Source organism: Orbicella franksi, chromosome 3, assembly GCF_964199315.1.
Source record: "Orbicella franksi chromosome 3, jaOrbFran1.1, whole genome shotgun sequence".
NCBI classification, from domain to species: Eukaryota; Metazoa; Cnidaria; class Anthozoa; order Scleractinia; family Merulinidae; genus Orbicella; species Orbicella franksi.
The window spans coordinates 33770414-33779042 of record NC_138147.1 but is presented as its reverse complement, the minus strand read 5'-3'; the positions used below and the strand labels follow the sequence as shown (position 1 = coordinate 33779042).

General features: G+C 40.4%; 1 long non-coding RNA gene across 1 annotated transcript in view; it reads right to left on the bottom strand.

Annotated features, from left to right (window-relative positions):
- Positions 1–8289: 8289 nt before the first annotated feature.
- The window catches only part of LOC145480359 (uncharacterized), a 2762-nt gene continuing 2422 nt past the window's right edge, over positions 8290–8629 (bottom strand). Inside the window, exon 3 of the long non-coding RNA XR_014048512.1 lies at positions 8290–8345. This is a non-coding gene — a long non-coding RNA (uncharacterized LOC145480359). The remainder of the gene's footprint in view (positions 8346–8629) is intronic.

Sequence of the window (8629 nt, the reverse complement as noted above, 5' to 3'; positions counted from 1 at the left end):
AGATGGAACTTTCAATTTCATTTCAGTCAAGCAGATGTTCCTGATATCCTGAACATATTTCTGGCTATATTGACGGTCTAAACACAGCAAATTCTAGCAGACATCGGGAACGGGGTTGGTAACGCTACCTGACAAATAGGGGCGTCTGACATATAGGTGCGCTATATCAAAATACCAAAAGTTTATCATTGCCTCTGCATGGTTGATGTGTCACACTACTAATAAAAGGTTTAAAATGACAGCTTTGGACTTATAAAAAAGTGTCAAAACGACAGCTTTTGATTTCTAGGGGAAGGAAAAAACTAATAATGAATTGGTTCGCTGAGTTGAGGTTCGAAGAATGGAGGTGTCGAGAAAGATCCACCTAGATCCACTGAAGAAAGATCCATCTAGATCCACTACAACGAATGCTTTCTTTGTCAGTATTTGTTAAGTCCTAAACTTTCTAAATTCGGAATATTTTTCAGAATTTCATAATTCTTAAGAGAGTCATAAATGGCCGAAGTCTCCTCCTACATGTATTGCGACTCAAGTTCAGTAAACTTTAATTTGAATGGGGCGATCTGTTCCTGAAATTGTCACAGAATTGTTACAAACAACTTAAGCCACGCGTTTTGGCAAATTCATGAATGTTTCATGTTTTCAAAACTGATCAATCTATCGCGTAGTCTCTTTCGCAGCCGTTGTTGCGAAGGAATCTACATCGTATCTATCACGGGAAAAATACAGTAGGTCGTTTTCAATGTCACGCAATAAGAAAATAAATACAACACCATACAGTACTAGTGGATAAAGTCAAGAAATAGGTAAAGAAGATCATTATTTTTCGTAGAGTTAGGTCTTTGCGTTTTCCCAAACTTAAGACATTCGTATAAATTTTTCACAGAACTTTACGGAGCCCACAGTACGGAAACGCCGTGTTGGATTACCTTCGTGGTCAACTAAATATGACGGCCGGAAATATTTTAAACATCTGGAACTTACTTTGCCTATCTAGGCGATCGATTATCTGTATTGAGCAAACGAGCATTTGGATTTAAGCACATTTCCTAATGCTCCAACTTCTAAAAAGGCTACAAAACTTGAGATAGTTATATATTTTTCTACAAACGCGATCGTAGCTCCATGTCACGCTCCACTGCCATCAAAATACTCTGTTTGAATTGTAAACAGATATAAATTTACCATCTCTTATGCCTGGCTCTCAAGTTTTGTCTACGTACACGTATTTAGAGAGGTAAGATTCCAGTCATTAATAATTCCCATTTACGGCAAACAGCATATATTAATGTTTTGGCATTTCTCTTGTATACTCCGACATATACTGGCATATGACAAATAGGGGCATCTGACATATAGGGGCACCTGACATATAGGGGCATCTGACAAACAGGGGCGTCTGACATATAGGGGCATCTGACATATAGGGGCGTCTGACATATAGCGGCATCTGACAAATAGGGGCGTCTTACAAATAGGTGCATCTGACATATAGGGGTATCTGACAAATAGGGGCGTCTGACATATAGGGGCAGCTGACATATAGGGGCATCTGACATATAGGGGCATCTGACAAATAGGGGCATCTGACAAATAGGGGCATCTGACATATAGGAGCATCTGACATATAGGGGCATCTGCCAAATAGGGGCATCTGACAAATACGGGCGTCTGACATATAGGGGCGTCTGACAAATAGGGGCGTCTTACAAATGGGTGCATCTGACATATAGGGGCGTCTGAAAAATAGGGGCGTCTTACAAATGGGTGCATCTGACATATAGGGGCACATGACATATAGGGGCATCTGACATATAGGGGCATCTGACAAATAGGGGCATCTGACAAATAGGGGCGTCTGACATAGAGGGGCGTCTGACAAATAGGGGCGTCTTACAAATAACTGCATCTGACATATAGGGGCGTCTGACATATAGGGGCATCTGACAAATAGGGGCATCTGACATATAGGGGCATCTGACAAATAGGGGCGTCTTACAAATAGCTGCATCTGAGATATAGGGGCATCTGACAAATAGGGGCATCTGACAAATAGGGGCATCTGACAAATAGGGGGGTCTGACAAATAGGGGCGTCTGACATATAGGGGCATCTGACAAATAGGGGCGTCTTACAAATAGCTGCATCTGAGATATAGGGGCATCTGACAAATAGGGGCATCTGACAAATAGGGGCATCTGACAAATAGGGGGGTCTGACAAATAGGGGCGTCTGACATATAGGGGCATCTGACAAATAGGGGCGTCTTACAAATAGGTGCATCTGAGATATAGGGGCATCTGACATATAGGGGCATCTGACAAATAGGGGCGTCTTACAAATAGGGTCGTCTGACAAATAGGGGCATCTGACATATAGGGGCATCTGACATATAGGGGCATCTGACAAATAGGGGCGTCTGACAAATAGAGGCATCTGAGATATAGGGGCATCTGACATATAGGGGCATCTGACAAATAGGGGCGTCTTACAAATAGGGTCGTCTGACAAATAGGGGCGTCTGACATATAGGGGCGTCTTACAAACAGGTGCATCTGAGATATAGGGGCATCTGACAAATAGGGGCATCTGAGATATAGGGGCATTTGACATATAGGGGCATCTGACAAATAGGGGCGTCTTACAAACAGGTGCATCTGAGATATAGGGGCATCTGACATATAGAGGCATCTGACAAATAGGGGCGTCTAACAAATAGGGGCGTCTGACAAATAGGGGCGTCTGACATATAGGGGCATCTGACAAATAGGGGCATCTGAGATATAGGGGCATCTGACATATAGGGGCATCTGACAAATAGGGGCGTCTTACAAATAGGGGCGTCTGACATATAGGGGCATCTGACAAATAGGGGCATCTGACAAATAGGAGCGTCTTATAAATAGGGGCGTCTGATATATAGGGGCATCTGTCAAATAGGGGCATCTGACATATAGGGGCATCTGACAAATAGGGGCGTCTTACAAACAGGTGCATCTGAGATATAGGGGCATCTGACATATAGGGGCGTCTGACAAATAGGGGCGTCTTACAAATAGGGGCGTCTGACATATAGGGGCATCTGACAAATAGGGGCATCTGACATATAGGGGCATCTGACAAATAGGGGCGTCTTACAAACAGGTGCATCTGAGATATAGGGGCATCTGACATATAGGGGCATCTGACGAATAGAGGCATCTGAGATATAGGGGCATCTGACATATAGGGGCATCTGACAAATAGGGGCGTCTTACAAATAGGGGTGTCTGACATATAGGGGCATCTGACAAATAGGGGCATCTGACAAATAGGGGCGTCTTACAAATAGGGGCGTCTGACATATAGGGGCATCTGACAAATAGGGGCATCTGACATATAGGGGCATCTGACAAATAGGGGCGTCTTACAAACAGGTGCATCTGAGATATAGGGGCATCTGACATATAGGGGCATCTGACGAATAGAGGCATCTGAGATATAGGGGCATCTGACATATAGGGGCATCTGACATATAGGGGCATCTGACAAATAGGGGCGTCTGACATATAGGGGCATCTGACAAATAGGGGCGTCTTACAAATAGGGGCATCTGACATATAGGGGCATCTGACAAATAGGGGCGTCTTACAAATAGGGTCGTCTGACAAATAGGGGCATCTGACAAATAGGGGCATCTGACAAATAGGGGCGTCTTACAAACAGGTGCATCTGAGATATAGGGGCATCTGACATATAGGGGCGTCTGACAAATAGGGGCGTCTGACATATAGGGGCATCTGACAAATAGGGGCATCTGACATATAGGGGGATCTGACAGATACGGGCGTCTTACAAACAGGTACATCTGAGATATAGGGGCATCTGACATATAGGGGCGTCTGACAAATAGGGGCGTCTTACAAATAGGGGCGTCTGACATATAGGGGCATCTGACAAATAGGGGCATCTGACATATAGGGGCATCTGACAAATAGGGGCGTCTTACAAACAGGTGCATCTGAGATATAGGGGCATCTGACATATAGGGGGATCTGACAAATACGGGCGTCTTACAAACAGGTACATCTGAGATATAGGGGCATCTGACATATAGGGGCGTCTGACAAATAGGGGCGTCTTACAAATAGGGGCGTCTGACATATAGGGGCATCTGACAAATAGGGGCATCTGACATATAGGGGGATCTAACAAATACGGGCGTCTTACAAACAGGTGCATCTGAGATATAGGGGCATCTGACATATAGGGGCATCTGACATATAGGGGCATCTGACAAATAGGGGCGTCTTACAAACAGGGGCATCTGACATATAGGGGCATCTGACAAATAGGGGCGTCTTACAAACAGGGGCATCTGACATATAGGGGCATCTGACAAATAGAGGCATCTGAGATATAGGGGCATCTGACAAATTGCTGGTTTTCAGTGTCACGCCATTCAAAATAGATCAAAATAAAAATCAACAACAACAATTTATTGGTATTCCCATAAAAATAGTGTTACCTAAATACATAATCGTTAAATAAAAATTTAAAAACGAAACAAATTACAACAGCAACCAGAAAGAAAAATAAACATAGTTAGTTACAAGATTCTTCATTTTAAGTTCTAGGGTTACAAAGTTCTCTTATTTGTAGTGCTTCATATGTAAAGTAACCCAGTTTTTTACAAATAAAAGTGTCAGCATTGTTAAATAGAAATATTGTTTTCTCTGTGTTATTAAAGGAATCAAATTTTGGATATTTCTTGATGATGTCATTTGTGACTTGTTGTCTAATATTATTGTATCGGTCACAATGAAATAAGAAATGCATTTCATTCTCAATTTGGTTAGAACAGCAGTACTGACAAATTCTAAAAGTTTCAGGTAATTTAGGAGTACAGTGTCGCCCAGATTCAATTCTAAGATTATGATTACCAGATCGGAGTTTTGCCAAAGCTTGTCTATGTTTGAGGTTCTTTACTTGTTCTAGGTACTCAGATTTGCTTACATCTCTTTTGAAACTTAAGTAGAAATTCAACTTTCTGTTAGAACGAATTATCTCCATTTGGTGTCTTTTCATATCATTTGAGCTGTGACATTTTAGTTTTTGTATATTATGTTTGATGATTTGTTCATTGTAATTGTGTGTGTTTATATTATGCGGATGGTTTTGGTCATCTAAATAAGTTTTGATGATTTCATTAACTGTTAACATGAAAGGGGACTTCGTTTCATTTGCCAGTTGATTGGAGATATTGAGGAATTGTTTGGCAACGCTATCTTCTGGGAGAGAGACAAGATGTAGCCAAAATTTAATAATTCTTGGAAGAATATTAAATTTTAACGACAACCGTCCTGTTTCGTTTCGAGCAGCAATATTTGGTGCTCCTCTGTTGAGGCCGAGGTAATATTTGTAAAACTGTGTATGAAGTCTTTCCACAGGGTCTTTTTCCCATTTTTTGAGGTTTATGCTATCATATGCTCCCCAGATTTCGGATCCGTATAAAAGTATGGATTGAAATAGGGTATCAAATAGTTTATTACACATATTGATAGGAAGTTTATTGAAATCAAGATAACGTTTGGATGCGAAAGTAGATCTTCTAGCCTTCTCAACTAAAGCCTTTTTAGAATTTGAGAAGCTTCCATTAGTGTTAAAAGTAACGCCAAGGTAGGTGTACTGTGAAGCCTTGGCAATTGGAGTTCCATTTAGAAAGAAGGAAAATTTGTCACGTGTTGATTTACGATTTTGTTTTTGGAAAATTAGGGTTTGCGTCTTTTTCAGATTAATTTTTAATAACCATTTCTCGCTATTATTTTGGAGGGTATTAAGTTGGTTTTGAAGACCAGCAGCACTGCTTGATATTAATATGAGATCATCTGCATAAAATAAACAATTGAGAGGAGACCCATTTGGTAAAATAATTGGATCTGTACCAGTTGAGGATCAAAACCGTTCAATAGATAAAGTCCAGAATCTGGAAAATGAAAGAAGGTAAATATGCAAAGACTCTCGCCAAAATTCTGGTCACAGCAATTTTTCTTATGCGCGATACGTGGAGAAATTTTTTACCCAAATTTATAGAGATTTGTATGGAGACGCCATGCTGGTGCCCATCCGTATGGGCACCAACATGGCGGAAACCAACAGAAACATCTGCCACTGAGTTTTGCTACAAAAGCGTGAATTTATCCCTCGAATAACTCTAAAACATCAAAATAATACTTTTCCTAAGACATGAACTGTTCAGATAGCCAAGTTCCCCGAAATAAGCCACTTTTTTAACCATGCTGACAGCTCTCTAGGCCGTCATGTCAATGACGCGTCACGCAAAAGCTTAGAAATTCAAGCGTATTGTATCACAAAACCAAGAGCCCATTCGGAGCGAAACTTTGTGTGAATATTAGTTTTTAACTGCTCTTGTACATCATTAAAGTAAAATCTCAGGGAGATCAGTAGTTTTGTAGTTCGAATTTTAGTGACGTCGTGTGAAAACCAGCTATAGGGGCGTCTGACAAATAGGGGCGTCTGACATATAGGGGCATCTGACAAATAGGGGCATCTGACAAATAGGGGCATCTGACAAATAGGGGCATCTGACAAATAGGGGCATCTGACAAATAGGGGCATCTGACAAATAGGGGCATCTGGCAAATAGGGGAATCCGACATATAGGGGAGTCCGACATATATGGGCATCTGACATATAGGGGCATATGACAAATAAAGGGAATCCAACAAATAGGGGCGTCTGACATATAGGAGTTTCTGACAAATAGGGGCATGTAACATGTAGGGGCTTCTGACATATAGGGGCGTCTGACATATAGGGCCATCTGACAGATAGGGGCATCTGACATATAGGGGCGTTTGACATATAGGGGCATCGGATTTAAGGGTCGATAGCACATCTGAAATTCTCTGTATAAATGTGAGCTGTTGCCATTCCAAGGCAGGCCTTTTTACACCTTTTTGCTTCTATTACAGCTGTTTTAAATATAGCTATGATCACTATTAAACTATACAGCAATAAAAGCAGGGAATTCCATTGACAGTTGATTTATGTTCCATAGAAGGGGTCATCGTAATCGGCGTGGATCATATATGTTACAACCTTCAAATGGTCCTTCTCACCATGCAATATAGTATAGGTATTCGTATAAATCAGAGTGCACTAACAAGTATTAAGTATTTTCTCTACCAGTGTAAATCAACAGTGGATTAAATCCTTGATCCAGTCGCTTTCGTACGATTACTCATTTATTATGTCACTTTGAAAATCAGGAAACCGCCTACATCAATTTCCAGTGCATTACAAATAAAGAATGAACGACAAATTGGCCTCCTCTCCGCCAAACTTAGTAAAGTAGGAATTTCTTGGTTATATGATAAGTCCAAGAATGAATGAACACAACAACGAACGAACGAATTACAGAAGACGAAATGCTGTGGGGATTTCAGGGGTGACAACTTGCCTTATTTTTGTCAGCTGCAAAAAGACATCAACTACTTGTGAAGTCAGTCACCACATAATTCATTTATGATGTTCACAACAAATGAACATTGGATCTGTTTACACTTATGTCCAGCAGCAAGTATTGTGTATCAAGTACACACATATACATCGTATTTCTAAAACAATAAAGAAGTTTGGGCGTTCGCAGCAATGGGTCACATGCCAGCAGTATTTCAATTTCTACGCCATCGGATTTGGTTTTATGTACCTTTTACGATGTTGTAATTAAGATCAATGAAATTTATCTTATAGCTTCTAAAATTCCTTTGAAAATGTTACCTATTGTGCTCGAAAAAAACAATCAGCCACTATTTTTCTTTTTAACTTGATTTGATTACAAATATTGTTTTCTATAACCCCCATTTATTTCAGTAAGTGTTAATTCAGTTTAACTTGTCTCTACATAAATTATATGGCTTCTTTAAACAATTTCTTTAATCACTTTGAATCCAACACGAAATAGTCATTTCTAACTGCCTAACTAAGTTAATGAAATATTATATAATTAATAGTTACGGTAAATATTAAAAATCAACTTTCATACTAACGTGCAAAGTGTAAACTTCAAACAATAGGCAGGACAAAAACGAAAATGGCCGTTTTTTTTGTTTGGCAGAATTTGAAAAAATGCTTTTTATTGTTACGATCGTTACTATTATCTTATTGTTTGAAGTTTACAGTCTGGACATTAAACGTAATGGTGATTCCAGGTTGTGGCTGTGGTTGTGGCTGTGGTTTGGCCTTTACGTGCTTCAACTTTTTTTGCCGAGTTCTGTTGGCTCGGCACTGATAAAAGCGGTGCCCCTTTCGGCCACAATTCCAGCATTTGCCTTTGTTTGCTTCTGGAAAATTGGAAAGATTTATTTTATATTTAGTACTATTTCAGAGGCAGCACAAACTGAAGCCCTCGCTGGGGTAACTTTATGGTCTTCCCGACGTTTTCGCTTTTGGTCTCTATAAGCAATAATCCTTCTCGCTTTGTGCTTCACAACCGAATGTGCGATGATTAATTTGACTATTCCTATCTTGCACATCAGTTTGCGATCTCAACAGAAGGTTCGTGGTTTTCGAGTCCTTATCCTAGACTTGCTACTATTTGTAAGTTAGTTTTGCCAGGACTATGGTG